Here is an 18,775-nt window from a genome sequence, read left to right on the forward strand (position 1 = left end):
GAAATAGAAAGGAAACATAATTACTGGATAAGTTCCATATTATTATAAACCTTCGGCTTCATTCCTCTCCTCGCGCTGGTCTTAGTCTTACGCACATTTAAGCACGTGATTTATGGTAATTTCGTTCTCCAATCCTTTAGATCTCATTTATAACACATTAATCTTCGAATGTAAACAAAAATTTAAGATGGAAAAAATAGAATCCATATGTAAATATAAAAATATAAATTATATAAATATAATTTATAATAATATAATATATTATAATAATATAATTATATAAAAATATAATTAGCTTTTGGAATCCATATGTTCGCATTCAGTAGGCTAAAAAGAAAACCATCATTATTAATATTCGATCACAAGTTAATTGATTTCCTCCTCCCCTTCCCACCGCTTGATCTGATCGATTGATTGATTGTTGCAAAATCAACAATCTATACTGTATGCAACTAATGTGCATTTAGGTCTGCTGTAGCTGAAGTTGATGGAATGTCAGTCTACTTAGTTTTATCCCATTAAATTTAGTGCAGGGTCATTATCGACACGTGTGGGGGGGGGTTTGTATTTTTTTTTTCTTTTAAGGATCCCGTGAGTCCAAAAAATTGTTCTATATTATTATTATTTATTGTTACTTGCTTATAATGTTTACAATTCTAGTAAGGGGAGCATTTACACGGATAAATTCATGAAAAACCGTCCACGACACCTAGTAAATGGTAGTTGGACGTTAAGCCCCGCCTGAAAAAATAGGCGATTACTTTACTTTTACTTGGAAAAAGGAAAAGAAAGGGAACTAAAAAACCAAAAATAGATTCTCTTTTCCAAATAAAACAAAAGCTATTAAATTAATGAAAACAAATTTCTAAAATTTATAGAGTTAATTATAAAAAAGTACATACATTTTACTTGCTGACGTAGTACGATACTTAGGACTGTACGAGGGTCGTTTGAAAAGTCGTGCAAAAATAAAAACTACTTAATTTTTTGGGGTAAACCTTTTTTATTTTTCAACATAGTCTCCTTTTAGGCTTATACACTTCGTCCAACGCTGCTCTAGTTTGTTGATCCCTTCCGAATAATAGGATTTGTCCAAGCTCTGAAAAATAGCCATTCGTTTCTGCAATCACCTCCTCGTTTGAATAAAATTTTTTTCCCGCCAGCCATTTCTTCATATTGGGGAACAAATAGTAGTCCGAGGGAGCCAAGTCTGGAGAATAGGGGGGATGTGAAACGAGTTGGAACCCTATTTCCATTAATTTTGCGACCACAACTGCTGAGGTGTGAGCTGGTGCGTTGTCATGATGGAAAAGAACTTTTTTGTGGGCCAATCGTGGGCGTTTTTCTTGCAGCTCGGTTTTCAAACGGTCCAATAACGATGAATAATATGCACCTGTAATAGTTTTACCCTTTTCCAGATAGTCGATGAGGATTATTCCTTGCGAATCCCAAAAGACAGTCGCCATAATCTTTCCGGCCGAAGGAACGGTCTTCGCCCTTTTTTTTGGCGCAGATTCCCCCTTGGTAACCCATTGTTTAGATTGTTCTTTGGTCTCAGGAGTGTAGTGATGTATCGATGTTTCATCCACAGTGACGAAACGATGCTTAAAGTCCTGCGGATTCTTCTGGAACCGCTGCAAACCGTCCTTGCAATACTTCACACGATTTCGTTTTTGGTCAAGCGTGAGCAATCGCGGCACCCATCTTGCGGATAGCTTTGTCATGTCCAAATGTTGATGCAAAATATTATGTACCCGTTCATTCGAGATGTCCACAGCACTAGCAATCTCACGCACCTTCACTCTTCTGTCATCCATCACCATATCATGGATTTTATCAATGATTTCTGGAGTAGTAACCTCAACATGGCGTCCAGAACGTTCAGCGTCACTTGTGCTCATATGGCCACTCCGAAAATTTTGAAACCACTTATAAACTGTTCTAATCGAAGGTGCAGAGTCACCATAATGTTTATCAAGCTTCTCTTTAGTCTCCTGAGGCATTTTGCCTTTCATAAAGTAGTGTTTAATCAACACACGAAATTCTTTTTCGTCCATTTTTTAAAAATCACTCGACTTTCTCGATTCAAACGAATGCCAAACACAAAGAAATAGACCGATCTGGCTGAAACTTGGTGTGTGTTCTTCCAAGAGATGCTACTAACTAAACATAACCTCGATACGCGCCAGTGGTGCTATCTCTCTGACTTTGTACGGACTTTTCAAACGACCCTCGTACATTGACAAGTGACTCACGTGGAACCCACATACTCGACTGAAACGACAAGACGTGAACAGACGCTATAAGCTACTTACTAGACTACTTGACCGTAGATCCAAACTCGCAATCACAAACTGACAATCTACAAGGGACTGTTAAAACCTATATGGACACACGGAGCAGAAGTGTGGGGCTCAACCAAACCCCTTTAACACCAAAACGCCTGCAGACACTACAGTCTAAAATCCTACGGAAAATCCTGAATGCTCCTTACTACATTTCTAACCTTACCATACACACTGTACCTTCACATCCCTTTCGTCACTGACCTAATAAAGTCTCGCTACCGCAACTTTCACAGCCACCTAGCTCTCTCAATCCTAATCCTCTTGTACAACAACTCTCCTCTCCTCACCTTCCAGACAATCCTCCTCGTCGTTTGAAGCGGAAGTGGCCTAGAGATTTATTGTGATTAAATCATTGTGAAAGAGTTTCACCAGTGGGTGATTGCTCTAACCATGACATTACTAGTGAACTGAGCCAGTAAGATCAAATTTACTAGTAAATATACAAAGTAAAAAAAAAAATTTACTTTGTTCACCGAGTCGAAACATAAGAGATTCTCCAACACAATTTTAGGTTGAACACATGAATGTTATGCATATGTAGATACTTGGATCTTAAAACATCCAATATCGGGCAGATAATTAGGAAATGAATCAAATCATCTTTATTGTTCCCACACAGCGGGCAGGGGGAATCAGTATTAAATTTATAAACCCTACCGAGGATATAGAGTTGATGCTTCTTCTCAGACATTAATCTTAAATTGACTGGCAACTCTGATCATATCAATGTGACATTTACTCGTAAAGTGAACGTAATGTTCACCCAATCTAAAGCTGCTAACGTTTCTAAGGAAAGTGTTAAATCTGGCGTTTAACAGAGATTCAACATCCTTACTAATAAGATTATTGTTAAAAAATCTTACCATGATATCAGTGCTGTTTTTCCCCAGACATCATACGGAACCAATAATCTCAAATTGTTTTCGCAAATCAGCGGTCCAGTTAAAAAGCGATGCTAGGGCTATCCCTTTTCAATAAACTATTGAAAGTTTTTCAACTCCTTAAGTTTAAATCCTCCATCCATTCCCGTAACACTAGATCTCGCTCATCTGATCTCTTATATTCCCTCTCACCGTACCTCATCCTTTGACAAGTCCTTCCTAATACGCGCTACCTCTCTCTGGAACTCCTTACCTTCTTCTGTCCGCCATGCTCCTACCCTATCTATCTTTAAATCCCGTCTATTCAGTTATCTCCTTTCTATTCCGCTTCATCCGAAATTCTAATTGTTTTAATTTATTTTCTTAATTTCTGCTGTTATTTTTATTTTCACTCTTTGTAAATACTTATTTATTTATTTATTTTCTGTTTAATCACAGGCCAAACTGTTAAGGCCCCTATTTGTTCCTGTATTTATTCTTAGGAGACAATTGTCCCAGAATAATAAATTTCTTTTCTATTTCTTTATAGAAATTTAAAATTCTATGTTGACATTTGCATGATCTTGTGCCGGTAATGATCTTGTTGGCCAACAGCAGCTGCTAACTTGGGTTCCACTTAAAAAAATAAAATTAAAATAAATAAATGAAGATATTTGTGGGGTTTTTGTTCTGAAAAGCGGCTCAATTTTCTTTATAATCTCATTTGTTTATTTAGTCACTTGGAGGACCTTAATTCGGTCCTGGAAAATGCTTATTTTTCTTTTCCTTTTAGTTTATTATTCGTCGTGAGGAAAGTACATAGTTGTAAACAAGTCTCCATTCTGAAAAAACGTAGGCATCTTTCAAGTCAATCCTAAAAAGTATTGTATTGGCCTTCAAGTAATTTTCCTTTATTCATAATTCATACTAGCGAGGCTTAGTAAGGGTAAAAGATAGTTTCCGGCTTTATAGGTGGATTGGCGGAAGTTAAAAGTGCTGATTATGGGGTCCCCAGGCAAGGGTGGGTAGTAAGATGGATGATCCGTGTCAGTCAGTGACGTTAAGAGGACCCCGCATGTACTAGATCCCTTTACAGGAGGAAACTGAGGAGGTAACAATAACTCCCCCTCTCATAACGCAATCGTTTAAGGTCTGTGTGAAGATTAAGCTAAAGATCTATGGTCAACATAGATTGTCCATGAAAGAGCATAGAGCTGACGCCACATATAGATTGATTCGATCTATTCGGACAGATGAACATTTTAATTGACTCACAATCGATACCTGAATTCTAAGTGCCTCAGGCTGGAAAATGTGCTGTTTTGGTTTTCCTTTCAAGCCACTTCTTGGACTCACGGGTTGGCAATAAGTGCAATTTTTTTCTTGTTTGAACTTTGCCGATACCACTGGCGTTGACCTAGATCTTAGATTAATGGATCTTAAAAGAAACTTTTTTTTGCAGTTGAAACTTTTAAACAGGAAATGAGCCTGAATGCAATTACATCCTCGTACAAGTTGGCAGAGAAATTTTAATTTTTTTTTTATCTAAATTATGCCAATGAAAAGTATAACATGTTTTAGACAGGTCACCCATAACTGTCAGTAGGACTGGTGAAGGGGTACTGTCATTTGTACGGAGTAGAAGTGTTTCGTTATACACTAGTGTACGAGATGAAACGGTACATAGTATACAGCATCCACAGATCTTTCTGCAGCCAGTATTTTATTGCATTAATTCTCATTTTATCTCTTTTTATACTCGCCATAATGTATCTCTCTTTATATTGACATAATTTTCTTTGACTAGCTAGCCTTCTATTTGTTTGATTACTTTCTTTATTTTCTCTTACCCGGGGTGGGCCTTGGCTTCCTTAACAATTCCACTCCAGACATCTCTATTGGCTGTTATTGCTTTCCATCCCGATACTCTCAAGGATTCTCAAGTCCTCCTCGATATCGTCAAGCCACCATCTTCGCGGTCGGGCCAACTCTCTTCTTCATGCCTATGACGGGTACCCCGCGCAGCAGTCTGCTCGGCATCCTGTCTTCTCGGCATTCTTACAACGTGGCCCCTAAACCATTCCAATCGTCGAGCCTTGATGAAACCGACCACATTCTCATCCCCCATACAGAGTATATAAAGCTCACAGTTCTTTCTGAGTCTCCATGTGCGAGAAGTAGTGTCGAAAACTGGACCATACATCCTTCTTAAGATCAAAAACATTTAGACTATTTATCATGGCAGATGTAAACGTCCATGTTTTCAGCACCGGCCTGATTAAGGCTCTATAAAGCCTTGTCTTCGAGGTCTTAAACTATCTCATGTTAGCAAAGTAAGCTCGGTTTGCTCGGACATTATTCTCCCATTCACTTCGCTTACCATTCTATTTCCCTCGTTTAGTTCAGATCCCAGGTAGGTGAAGCTCCAACGTAAATCCTTCTCTTTCAAATTCCTCGCAGCTGCGCTCTGGGCTAGTGCTCATGTATTTTGTTTGGCCTTCGTTAATTAGTTAGCCCCATCTTTTTATTCTCGTCATTTAGATTCCTAAATGTTTCCTTTAATGCTTACTTCCTCTTAATGGAGGCTAAGGCTGGAAACATAGTGGAGCGGCGAGCAAAGCGGCGAAATCAAACACAAGTTAACATATGGGGCCGCGCATAGTGGAGAGCAAAGCGAAGATAGAGCAACGCTATCTATAGAGAGTAGAGCAAAGCGTTATGACATGTTTGATTTCTTCCCTCTCATCGCGCTCAATTTTTAAAGGTTATTGCTCATAGGTTATGAATATTGCTGCATTTATTGGTTTAGTTTGTTTAAAGAAACCTCTGTGGGACCATAGGCTACAATAGTTTTTAATAATTAATAGTTAAAATTAATTAACAATTAGTAGTTAATGGAGAATTCAGGTAATTTTTGCTACATTTAATTTGGTTCTCAATCCCTTAATGCTAACTTTCATCTAAATACTAGGCAAAATTAAATTACATTTTCACGTCCTACTACTTCTGATCAGAACGAATTCTCCAATCCTTCTTCTGTAGCGTCCTACTACTCCAGTTTTTCAGATGAACAACATTAATTTACGACAAATCATGGTGTAGTGATTTAATAAAATTATTGTGTTTTTTTAATTGACTAATTTCTTTTTATCTGTATATATTTCTATTTTGTTACCTTAAAGTAACTGCTAGCATTAATGGGGTTACACTGGGCTAGTATGTAATCAAATGTTGTAATAGATATTCTAAAATACGAATGAATCTTGCCAGGATGCTCCCGAAGTTGTTGATACAAATGATAGAATTCGCCAAGTTCATGTCTAAATATGTTTATACACCGCAGGAGAAAGGCGTCTAAACTCGTCACTATGTGCATGCGACTCTTTGCTCGCTGCTAGTCGCTCTCTTTGATCTGAAGCAGCTATCATCGCCGCTTTGCTCGTCGCCCCACTATGTTTCCAGCCTAAGTATTACGCGATCACATCAACTTTTTGATTACGAGTTCGACATCGGAAATAGCAGTATTTCTCCCTTAAAAAAATATGGTTTTTAAGTAGTCTTTAAGTGTGCACACTTTAATTAGGAAAATTGCCAGTAACTCATTTTTTATTTCGATTGGGTACCATTTATTTTATAGGACCAATAACCAATAAAAATAGTGTTACCAGTATCTCATTTGTTTTTGTTTTTTTCAAAAAACATTTTGGGCAAGGTTATTTATTTATTTATTTTTTGGGAATAGGACGCCTCATTTAATGTATATTTGCAGTTTAAAGAGATAGATATCGAGCTAATTTTGGAGGAAATACATTTTTTTTTGGTAACCCTGAGTCTGAAAAAGCGGTATACCGGAAGTATCAGTCTACCAGAAATATCACCTTTATTAAAAATAGATTTTTTTTCTTCAAATTTTTCAGGATTCTTCTCGAATATGGCTCCTACAATTTATTTATTTTAATTTTACTTCATAAACTCCGAGTACTCCCGGTGGGACAGGGATGTGTAGGGGTTAGATTCCTCTTTTAAGTGTCAAACATTAAATTATGACTCTAAATGTTTCAAGTATGAAGAAAATTTTGTGAGTTGAAATTTTCGAGACTAGCAGCAAGAAAAAGCCGTTCGATTTTTATTTTATTTTATTTAATTTGTTTTAATAAAGCATTTTCTAAAATAATTTTTTGGCTGTTTTAAAATCATAACAAAATTACAAATATAAAACTTAAAGTCAGTCCTAAAAAGTATTTTATTGGCATCAAGTAATTTGTTTTATTCATTATTCATACAAGCGTATGAATAATAGAATAGAATAAACTTTATGTAATAATTGAAGGTATATACATATGTACATAAGGAGAGCCAGTATAAATACTATAACCTCCAACTAATTACATAAATTGTTACTATAGTATAAAAGTAAGTAATGAGGGGGAAAACAATGAAAAACCCTCAGCCTCCAAGGAAAGTTTTATCTCAGGGAGTCCTTAACTCTCCTGTGTGCCTGTGCACCGTGTCCAAACTACGAGGGGGTACCCAAAAATAACCGGAATTGCGTTGCCGCGCATGGAGCTTATGTAGTACGCATTTCTGCCGCTAGACGTGTATAGCGCAATTCCTTGCCAGTTCAGTCCTGCCTGTGTTGTCTGCCTGGCTTGTTCTGTTCATCTGCAGTGATTGTTTTTACCAGCGCTGTTTTGTTCTTTTTTCGTTTTTTATGATGGCAAGTTTAAGTGAACAACGTGCAGCTCTGAAATTTTGTTTTCTACTCGGCAAAAATGCTGCTGAAAGTGTTTTAATGTTGAAAACAGCTTACAAAGATGACGCTATGGGAAAAACTCAAGTATACGAGTGGTTTACTCGGTTTAAAAATGGCGACATGTCGATTGATGGCAAACCTCGTTCTGGACGTCCATCAACTGCCCGAATCGACGAAAATGTTGAAAAAATTCGAGAGCTGGTGTTCACAGACCGTCGACAGACAATTGATCAACTGTCAGAGATTAGTGGGTTATCTTGGAGCTCGGTTCAGCGAATTTTAACGGAAGATTTGGGGATGAAAAGGGTTGCTGCCAAGTTTGTTCCTCGAGTTCTGACTGACAATCAAAAAGAACATCGAGTTGAAACATGTCGTGCTTTGAAACAACAGCTTGAAACTGATCCAGACCTTCTGTCAAAGGTCATTACTGGTGATGAGTCACGGTGCTATGGTTATGACCCAGAAACAAAGCAACAGTCGAGCCAATGGAAGACGTCATCTTCACCCCGACCAAAAAAATGTCGTCAAGTCAAGTCAAACATCAAAACAATGCTGATTTGCTTATTTGATGCCAAAGGCGTAGTCCATTCAGAGTTTGTCCCCCCAGGTCAGACCGTCAATTAAACCTTGTATTTGGAAGTTTTGAAAAGATTGCGCAATAGTGTTCGCCAAAAAAGACCCGATCTGTGGCAAACAGGAGACTGGTTCTTCCACCACGACAATGCACCTGCACACACAGCCATCTCTGTTACACAGTTTTTGGCTAAAAATGGCATGGTTCCGCTGCCCCACGCACCTTACTCGCCTGACCTGGCTCCGTGCGACTTTTTCTTATTTCCACGCATGAAAAAGGGCATGAAAGGTCACCGATTTGACAACATTGAAGAGGTCAAGAAAAAAACGAAGAAGGAGCTGTCAGCCATTTCTAAAGATGACTACAAAAAATGTTTCGAACAGTGGAAGCACCGGTGGGACAAATGTATTAGTTGTAATGGAGAGTATTTTGAAGGGGATAAGGTTGTTCTGTAAAAAATTTGTAAATAAATAGCTTTTAAAAAATAATTCCGGTTTTTTTTGGGTACCCCCTCGTATAGTCCCCTATTAGTCTGCAGAGGTGGTTGTGACTTGATTCACACTTACTGAAGAAACCAGTAGCGAGGTACTTGATGTAGTGTTCTACATAGTCCATGTTGGTGTTGGCGTGTAAGTCTATAATACGGTGTGTAGCGGGCTGAAGTTGTCACAAGCCTAAGGAATTTATTTTGTCATGATCTACAGCGAGGCCGGTATTGGATCGACATGGCCAGACTCTAGGTGGTACAAGCATAAAGCAGCATGGGCCTAACCACTATCTTGTACAGAAGGAGTTTATTCTCTCTGGGGACAGTTTTCGAGTCCCTGCAGAACAGCGGGGAATAGTACCCGAATAGCTGCCTTACCCTTTATTGACTCTGGTCCTTTATGTGAGAGAGTAAAGGTCAGCCCACGATCCATTTGGGCAGCGTTTCCCAAACTTTTTTGATGGCGGCCCGGTACGAGATTTTAAATTTTTTCGCGCCCCACCTTATAAAAAAAACATTTATTTAAAAAACAAATTTTATTTTTTAATAAAAATCAAAATTCAAGTTATTTGTTTGTTTATTTAATACACAAAAATTGCGAAATAATTATATAACATAAACATAAGTAATTAAAGACAATCCATTATCTTCACTTAAAACTTGAAAGTAAATTTTGTTTTACATATTTTGACCTCAGTGCGAAGGATGATGTTGTTTTTCATCACATGGTAATTTCAAATTAGGACTTGATGATGTTAATTTTATTCTCAAATTAGGTTCGACATCCAATCTGTTTCGATACTTATTTTTTAAGTACACCAAGGCTGGGAACGCAGTTTCACACGTATAAGTGGTGACAAAAGGCATTAAAAATTGTATCGCTTTTTCGCTTACGCTTGGATATTCTTTTTGACAGCGCAACCAAAAATTAATTAGTGGAAATCAGCCAATCAGAGCATCCGGATTTAAACGGTCCGGTAGGAAACGGTGGTAAAGGGTTGCCACCTGCAGTACTTGAAAAGGTTTCGAAAAATATTAAATTTAGAGCAAAATGTTACAGATAGATTGTGTTACAGATAAATTTTTGTCGCTACCCACACTTTGGGAAACGCTGCATTAGGGAAAACGAAAGGTTCTGGCTTCATTGCCGGATGCCGGATTCGGCAATGGATGGAGTTTTTCTGGCATATCCGGCATTGGAATTGTCCATTTTTTTTTATTTATATAATGAAGTTAAGAAGTTTTTATCTGCATTGGCCAGAAAAACTTTTTTATTTTTTGGAGTCTAATTCTTTTCTTTATTACTATTCAGTCTCAGTACTGATTACAATTTCGTGCCTTTCATCAGGCACTTCCTTAGGGGGGGATAGCTTTATAAGGCCATTGCAGACCTTCTCATCAGAATGTAAGACCCCCTGCGATTCACAGAAGAACTAGAGTCTTATTTTATCCCCTCTTAATTATTGTAGTTATTAAATTTAAGAGTAACAAATTAAATTGTTATAATTACCTTGATCAAATTGTCATTTGGCACTGTTGGCTGGAACTTCTACCAAAGGTGTTACACTTTCACTACCTGAAAATACATATTTTTCTATAAGAAAAACCATATTATTTTTGGACATTTTTACAAAAAGAAATACCTGAATATAAAGTGAGGAATAAATAATTGCTATTTTAAAACAGGCGGCTCCCTAATTGTGGGTGGATTAGATAGATTTAATAATCCTTTACTTAGACCGAAGACTTTCTTGGATCCCTCCAGTCTAGACTTAAAAGAACGAACTGAACAGACGCTATGGACTACTTAAAAGACTCTTAGACGATAGGTCAAAACTCTCTCTGGACAATTAAAGACTAATTTGTACTACTATTTTAAAACCCATCTGGCCCTATGGAATAGAGCTGTGGGGTTCAACCAAACGCTCCAATCTCCGAAGGATTCAATCTCTACAATCTAAAATACTTCGAACTATCGTTAACGCTCCATGTCTCCAACCTGGACTCTATACACACTGACCTTTAACATTCCTTTTGTCATCCAAGATGCTAAAACACGATACAGAAAACTCCACTTCAACCTGCAATCTCATCATATAAATCCTCTAGCTCAAAATCTTTCTTCTAGAACTCTTCCTGGCAACCCGGACAAGACGTCTTAAAAGGCATTGGCCTCGTGATCTCCTCTCTAGTGAAGAGAGTAGAGACTAATAGTCTAATGTTTTGTAGTGTTACCATTGGGGTAACGTTTACACTCGATTGTACCTACCATTCACTTCTATCATTGTTACTTATAGCGCTAACTAATAGATTGTAGCACAAATAAAGGCAACAAAAAAAAAAATAAATAATCCTTTATCATCGAACTTAATTCTGGTGTTTGTTTTGGCTCACGTTGAGCCCTAGCGAGCATGATTGGGCTTCAGGAGTAGTACTTCAGGATATCTTAGTGTTTGGGCCCTATAAAAACTTAACAGGAGAGATTTCGTTTCTATCCTGTTAAGCTGTAATTTAATTGTTCAGCGTCGTCATTCAGTAAACCTGCTTCATAAAAGTTTCTATTTTATTACAGTTAAGTAATGTTAATAATTATTGTTGCAGGTTGGCCAGTGACAATCAGGTGTCTCGGAGAAAAAGAAGGTAAGATACATGCTTTACCACATAATTTTAAGTATTTATTACAATAAATAAAATCCAAGACCAGTAGTCTGTAAGAATCGAATCTGTCCAATCGATCTCAGCGTGATGCGATTCACTTTCTAACTCTCACAACAAAACGCTCTTTTTGTTTTTATTCTTGTAAAAAAAGAATCCAAGATTAGACCTAGCTTTTAAGACTATTTGATCATAATTTCGATTAATCGACAAAACAAAAAAAAACACTACTCAATATTTTGCAGCTTTCAGACAGTGTTGAAAAGTAGCTTCTGGAGTAGAACTCGATGCAAAGCTCGAGTTCAGTTCTCTGACCGCTAAGATAATTTCCTTTGCCTTATCTCAATGAAATATCTATTGATTAAAGTTAAGCATGAACAAAATCCAAAATTATTTTTTAAAAAAATAACAGCGATCTCGGTTAACTCGCCCCCATTTTATTCCCAATTAATCTCAATAAATTAATAATTTTAATTGTTGGAAAAATTGACTCCATCAGATACCGGAAGTGCTGCTCTGAATAGTTTTCAGTGATTTTTACTTTTTTTTTTTGAAAATGTTCCTGTTAAAGTGAATATAGACGGCCACCACTTCCGTTTTAGGACAAATTCTAATTTGTCAATGAAACTTTAAAAAAGTAAATCGTAGTTAGAGAAAATTATTTGTTTGAATCTATTTTTATTTTTTTTCCTTTAGTATAAAAACTATTTTTTAAAAAATCTTTTATGGAAATTTGCGACTGCAACGGTTGTTGCAACAAGCAAATGCGATGTAATATAGTGTCTTGAATGAAGATTGGAGAAGGCACCCAGTGGCGGCGACACTCCATTAACGTGAACAGATCACTATACTGTTATGAGGAGAGTAGATCGCAGGGGGCCATCTTCTCTTCAAACTCCTCAGAGGATTTCCTGGTAATGTGGAAGAAGATAGGGGTTCGATTAAAGGATTTAGGATGAGCCGCTGTAAGGTCGTTAATGAAAGGGAGATTTTGAGATCATTATGAAATGGTGAGGTTAGGAATGTAGAATAGAGCGTCAAGTGCGAGTAGTTTTCGTAGTATTTTTGGATTGTAAAGTCTGGATGCGTAAAGAATTGGAGTCGATCCCCATACTTCTATGCCGTATGACCAAATAGGTCGCAGTAGGTATAAGAGTCTTTTGTTATGTAGGTTGAGTTTCGAAGGTTTGTCAAATAGTCTGGCGAGAAGTTTTGTAGCGTTGGTTAGTTTCTTGTCTTTTTCAGTTTGGTATGGGGGATTCCATGTCAACCGTTTGTCTAGGTGCAGTCCAAGATAGCGTACTTTGTCCAGAGTCGGTACAGGAGTTTGGTTCAAGATGATGGGAGGTTTATATTAATAAACAATTTTCTTCTATATAAAATTAGTGGATGATACATAAAAAATAAATCAAAGTAAAAATTCTTTAACTTTCTGCTTTAGCAAACTTAAGTTTGTACGTGAGTCCATGTGCAAGACCAAAAAGGAAGTTATATCGGGAGTACATGCGTGACGGAATAGTTAGCAACCCCCCTCCACCCTGTACAAGATGACAATACTTTTGATTTGTGGCCAACGCTCCACAACCACTTGTTTCTCTTTTATACCATTTTTTTTCTTTTTTTTCCAATTAAATAGATTAATGTTGCCATAAAAAACGTTTATTACTTTAAAAGATGAATTGTAAGCAGTTTTTTTTACTAGTATAAGACAATAGTTTTATCTAAATACGGTTTTACAAACTGAAACGCCTATATAAATTGATACTCCCAGATGTTTGGCGGTGTGTTAAAGTCTGCCTTGTAAAAGTGATTGGCCAATCGCTTGGGAAAATAATAGAATAATAAATAAATAAAAGAAAATAATAACTTGCCTCCTGATTATTGGTTTTCTTAGTTCAGTTCAATTTTCAAAACGAGTTCCAAGGATGAATGCTAGAAAAAAAATAGATCAATACGTCTGTCTGTAACTATCCAGCGGAATAGTAAATACTTTTAAGAGTCTGGAAGTGTAGCCCGGGACGGAAACTTTTTTGCCTTTTTTTTGGCATTGGCTTCCGCCATACAGCCAGCATCGTCTAGGTGCTTATCACTAGAATGTTACTCTCCATTCTTACTTATAAATACATTCGCTTCACACATTCATCCCTCTACTGTATTCAACTGTTTACATAAACCTTACAACTAATGGATGGATCAGTACTCTGTATTCCTGCCATCCTTATAGCTTAACCGAAATTAAAAATCACCTAATCCTTCTCTAATCATTTTCTTCCATTCATTCTAATCGACTATAACTTTTCAAATACATTCATATTTCATTGCTAGCTCTGCTACAGATTTAAGCACATAGAGAATATTATGTATTCGTAGCGAAATGGTGCATCTAAATACATGTATATGTTAAGTCGTCAAACATTCGTTTCCTTTCTACTGGACATAACGTGGACATATCCATTATTATATGTTTGAAATCCTCCTCTTCATCAGCAATCTACGGCAAAGAGGAGAAAGGACCTTTTTGTTGATCCTGTGAAGATACGATCCACACACAGCGTGGTTCGCTCTTAACTCAGCACCAAACTGATTTATCTAAAGCTCTAAACCAGGACAGGGGCTTAATGAAACATGCGTTCTATTACAACGGATCCAATCAAACGCGCATTATAAGGGCCTTTTGCTTTGTAAACTTTGTAAACAATACACCTTGCCAGTAGTCCACGGTCGTTTAACTATTGTTGGAAAGATCGAATGTTCCGAAATTACGTATTACCAAAAGAGAGAGTTATCCAGCTAAAAAAAAAAGTGGTGTACAGGAAACGTTTTAAAGTAAACAATGAATAATTTTGAAACGTTACCAGCCGGAAACCAAAATAAAGAAGGGCAAAGGTTATATTTTGACATAGTAATCAAAATATAACAACCTTAAACTTTTTTTGTTTATAAATCACAACTCATTTGTTATAACCGGTCAATACTTGAACGTAACTTTGGTTTCTTCTAAAGGTTAGACAAAATTTGTAAAGTTATTTATTTTATTTATTTATTTATTTTTCCCAAAAGATAAATAGGTCCTATTTATACTATAATTCCTGTCAAGAAATGAGAACGTTAAGATGAGTAGACTAGAGATGGCACCACAGTAGAATGATTTAATGAACTGATTTGCATTATAACAACATGTCAGTCAGTACATCAGCTGTTCGTATAGCTTTTTTTTTTGTATTTTAAAAAATATAATAGTTATTTATTTAACAAGTGTGGAAAATACTTTACACTAGAGTTAAATATTATATTTTTTCTGCAACCATTTATTAACTAATAAAATTAAAAATTTCATTTTTACAGTCTACAAAAAGTAATTTATTTATTATAAACATTTATTGTTATATTACAATTATTTACATTACTTACGTATTTACATTACTTATTACATTTTCTGCTGTTTCTTTTATTGATGGAGGAGTGTTTTCTAAACAGGCATCACTAGAATCCATTTTAAATTTCTATAAGGTAACACTATAACCTTTTTAACTGTTATAATTAAAAATATCTAATTATTTATTAAAGTATTATTTTTATTTCTATATTCCTTTCAATTTTTATTTTATTTTTTAATATTCGTTTTTTAATTATTTAGATAAAATAAATTTAAATAAGCTTATTAGAGTTTTACAGAAAATATTTATGTTAATAACAAAACTCCTTATATCAAGGAAGCACAATAAAGTTTTTCCACTCACTTGTGCGGAAAGTGACACTAATGGGAATTTCCCCCCACTAGTGTGGGAAGTTGGGCATTTCACAGCTGATTTTAATTGAGTAATGAGAACTTCCCTACATGGTTGCAGAAAAATGTAATTTGGTTAGATTCTATTTCTTTATGGCTAAAATTTATTTTTTTTTCATGCATTTTTTGGGGTCGTATTTTTGTAATCTTACAAAATTCACGATACACGATATTTACGTCAAAGCTGGATGTTTTTGCCACGCTATGTATTGTTCGTTTAATATTTTTGGAGGATGATAAATGGGTATTTCACTTTTAGAGGTAAGCCTAAACATCGCAAGCATCGTAATGAATTTTACTTTGCAATTTTAACAATGTTTTGAGAACTGAGGCGCTATAAATGGTACCACGTTATTAGAAAATATTATTAGCATTTTTCGTGAACAGATATCGATTGTGTAAAGTTACATTTCCGCCTAGAAAGTACAAAAAAAAAAAAAGAATCACGCAAATCCGACCAATTGCTGTAATCCCATTCTAATCGCTAGGTCCACCATCTCTCCTACATTACCGTACCATTTCATGAGCAACGCTCTCAGGCGAGCGTGGGAGAGGGAGGAAACGCCAGTAGCTACGCGATTTTCAAATCGATGACCGAGATAGCAATTAGCAATCAGCAATTGATTGGGTAGCGTTGGGTTATCAACTGGGTAGCCGTGCACATTCTGTGTTCTGTTCCAACAAATACAAAAAAAAAAAAAGATTGATTTCTGTAGTATTTTGGTCTTATGTGATCGAGATTTAAATCTTTGAGATGATGCGCGCATTGCTGCTGCAGCCCCGTTTGTCCGTACACAGTGTCCATCAGGTGAAGAGACCCGTGAGACACTTCACCCTGACTGCCTCTCCCTACTCTTCCCCAGGGACTTGTGTGTTTACAGACAGACAGATGGACGGACTAGGTCTTGGACGATAGTTTTTAGTGCCAATTTCACGGAAATCAAGACTATTCAGGTTTTGCCAGATACTTAGTCTCATGCCAAGTCTTATTTATTTATTTTTCTTTCCATTTGTTCTTCCTAAGGACTTTTTATTCAGTCTCCTTTCTTCACGTCTATTTCTCCTCCAACTCCATTTTTTGTTCCTTAATAATGTTCCATTCAGTCTCCAATTTTTTTAATAAATTATCTTATTCATTATATATGTACACATTTTGTTTAAATTAACCCATTTTTTACTTTATTTAAATTTATTTAATAAATAAAGCTGAAAAATATATATAATATATAAAAGTAGAAAATTTTAGAGCCAATCTTTACTTTATTAACACTCGTTTCCTTTTTCGATGGATCAATTATGTTGCTTTTAAACCGGTTTTTTTAAATAATTTAAATATTTTTTGGAAGTTTCTTTCAACGAACGACGACAACAACTGTTGGACTGATCTTTATGAACATCCGGTTTTTAGAATTATTTAGAATATGTGAGGTCTTTTTTTTTTTATATAATATATATTTTTTTTAGTCTATTCTATTTTTGTCGATACTAAAATTCTTTTTTGAAAAAAATTTCTTTAAAATCTTAAGACCGGCTTCAGATATGAATTCTCCTTTTCTTTTTGGTGGGGGGCTGAGGTGGTCAAATCTCAGTGCGAAGGCAAGGCCGAGGTGATTGTATTGTAGTTGGTTCTCATCTCCGTACTTTCTTTACAAAGTGGGTGACGTTAAAAATATAGAAAAGTGAGTTTTCATGTTTTTTAGTAAACAAATAACAGTAATAGAGGGGAGAGGATGATCAACCTGTTCAGTTTCTTGTGAAAACATGCGCAGTGACAATGATGGCAGGAGAGTGAATTATAGAGTGATGCCTTACTTTCTGGTTCAGAAGGGGCTTTAAGTTCAACTTCCAAATTAGATGTCATGGACGGAGGCGACTAGCAAACATACTTTACTGTAAATTCCTCATATTAACCATTAAATAAAATTCAAGGCCTAGAGACAGGGAATCGAACCCACTAAACCAACAATACATCTTAGCTTTGCGGGTCTAGCCTATAACCGCCTAACATACTTTAATATAAATTTCTTTTATTAACCATTAAATAAAATTCAAGGCCTAGAGACAGGGAATCGAACCCACTAAACCAACAATACATCTTAGCTTTGCGGGTCTAGCCTATAACCGCCTAACATACTTTAATATAAATTTCTTTTATTAACCATTAAATAAAATTCAAGGCCTTGAGACAGGGAATCGAACCCACTAAACCAACAATACATCTTAGCTTTGCGGGTCTAGCCTATAACCGCCTAACATACTTTAATATAAATTTCTTTTATTAACCATTAAATAAAATTCAAGGCCTAGAGACAGAGAATTGAACCCACTAAACCAACAATACATCTCAGCATTGCGGGTATAGCCTATAACCGCCTAACATACTTTAATATAAATTTCTTTTATTAACCATTAAATAAAATTCAAGGCCTAAGACCGGGGGAATCGAACCCACTAAACCAGCAATACATCTCAGCATTGCGGGTCTAGCCTATAACCGCCTAACGTACTTTATTATAAATTTCTCTTATTAACCATTAAATGAAGTACAAGACCTAGACCGGGGGAATCGGACCCATTAAACCAACAATACATCCCAGCTTTGCTGGTCTAACCTATAATCGCCTAACATACTTTATTATAAATTTCTCGTATTAACCATTAAATAAAATTCAAGGCCTAGAGACAGGGAATCGAACCCACTAAACCAACAATACATCCCAGCTTTGCTGGTCTAACCTATAATCGCCTAACGTACTTTATTATAAATTTCTCATATTAACTATTAAATAAAATACAAGACCTAGACCGAGGGAATCGAACCCACTAAACCAACAATGCACAACTAAGCTTTGCGGGCCTCATCTCTTAGCCGCTCGACTATCGTGGCGCCTCAATGATTGCATTTTTTTTTTTAAAGAGTTTAAAATTTAAAGAGCGATTTTCGATAGAAATAGATCGTCCTAAAAATCCACTCCACCCGCTTAAACTCAATATTCATGAAATTAATATTTTTAATGCTGAAAATGTATTGCAAGTTATCATACAACGTTACACACTTTCAATTCTTCAAGCTCAGGATATTTAGAACATACTTTAACTCTCGATGAATTTATAATTGGATGGTACAACCACAAAATACTGTAAAATAGCTGTTTAATGGGGAAAAGCATTTTCTTTTCCTCAAGTTGTGGTCCAAAATGTTTATTTTTTGCCTCTGAAAACATTACTAACAAAAGTTATAGTCTCATCTTTTATGAAGTTACAATACTTACTTTAATGAACTTAGCTTAACCAGTTAAGCGTGTTGGACG

The 18,775-nt window shown here is 36.0% G+C and overlaps 1 protein-coding gene across 4 annotated transcripts in view; it reads right to left on the reverse strand.

Annotated features, from left to right (window-relative positions):
• The window catches only part of m (zona pellucida domain-containing protein miniature), a 254,918-nt gene that overhangs the window by 67,120 nt on the left and 169,023 nt on the right, over positions 1–18,775 (reverse strand). For 3 of the 4 annotated variants that reach the window (XM_074136292.1, XM_074136291.1, XM_074136289.1), the window contains exon 2: positions 10,533–10,598. The gene's annotated coding sequence lies outside the window, so the exon portion shown is untranslated. Of the gene's footprint in view, positions 1–24; positions 188–10,532; positions 10,599–18,775 lie in introns of those variants that run through there. The other variant, XM_074136290.1, reaches the window with a different exon arrangement.

The sequence above is a fragment of the Rhodnius prolixus genome, unplaced genomic scaffold (genome assembly GCF_049639745.1).
Source record: "Rhodnius prolixus isolate KJV_2025 unplaced genomic scaffold, Rpr scaffold_5, whole genome shotgun sequence".
Classification (NCBI taxonomy): Eukaryota; Metazoa; Arthropoda; class Insecta; order Hemiptera; family Reduviidae; genus Rhodnius; species Rhodnius prolixus.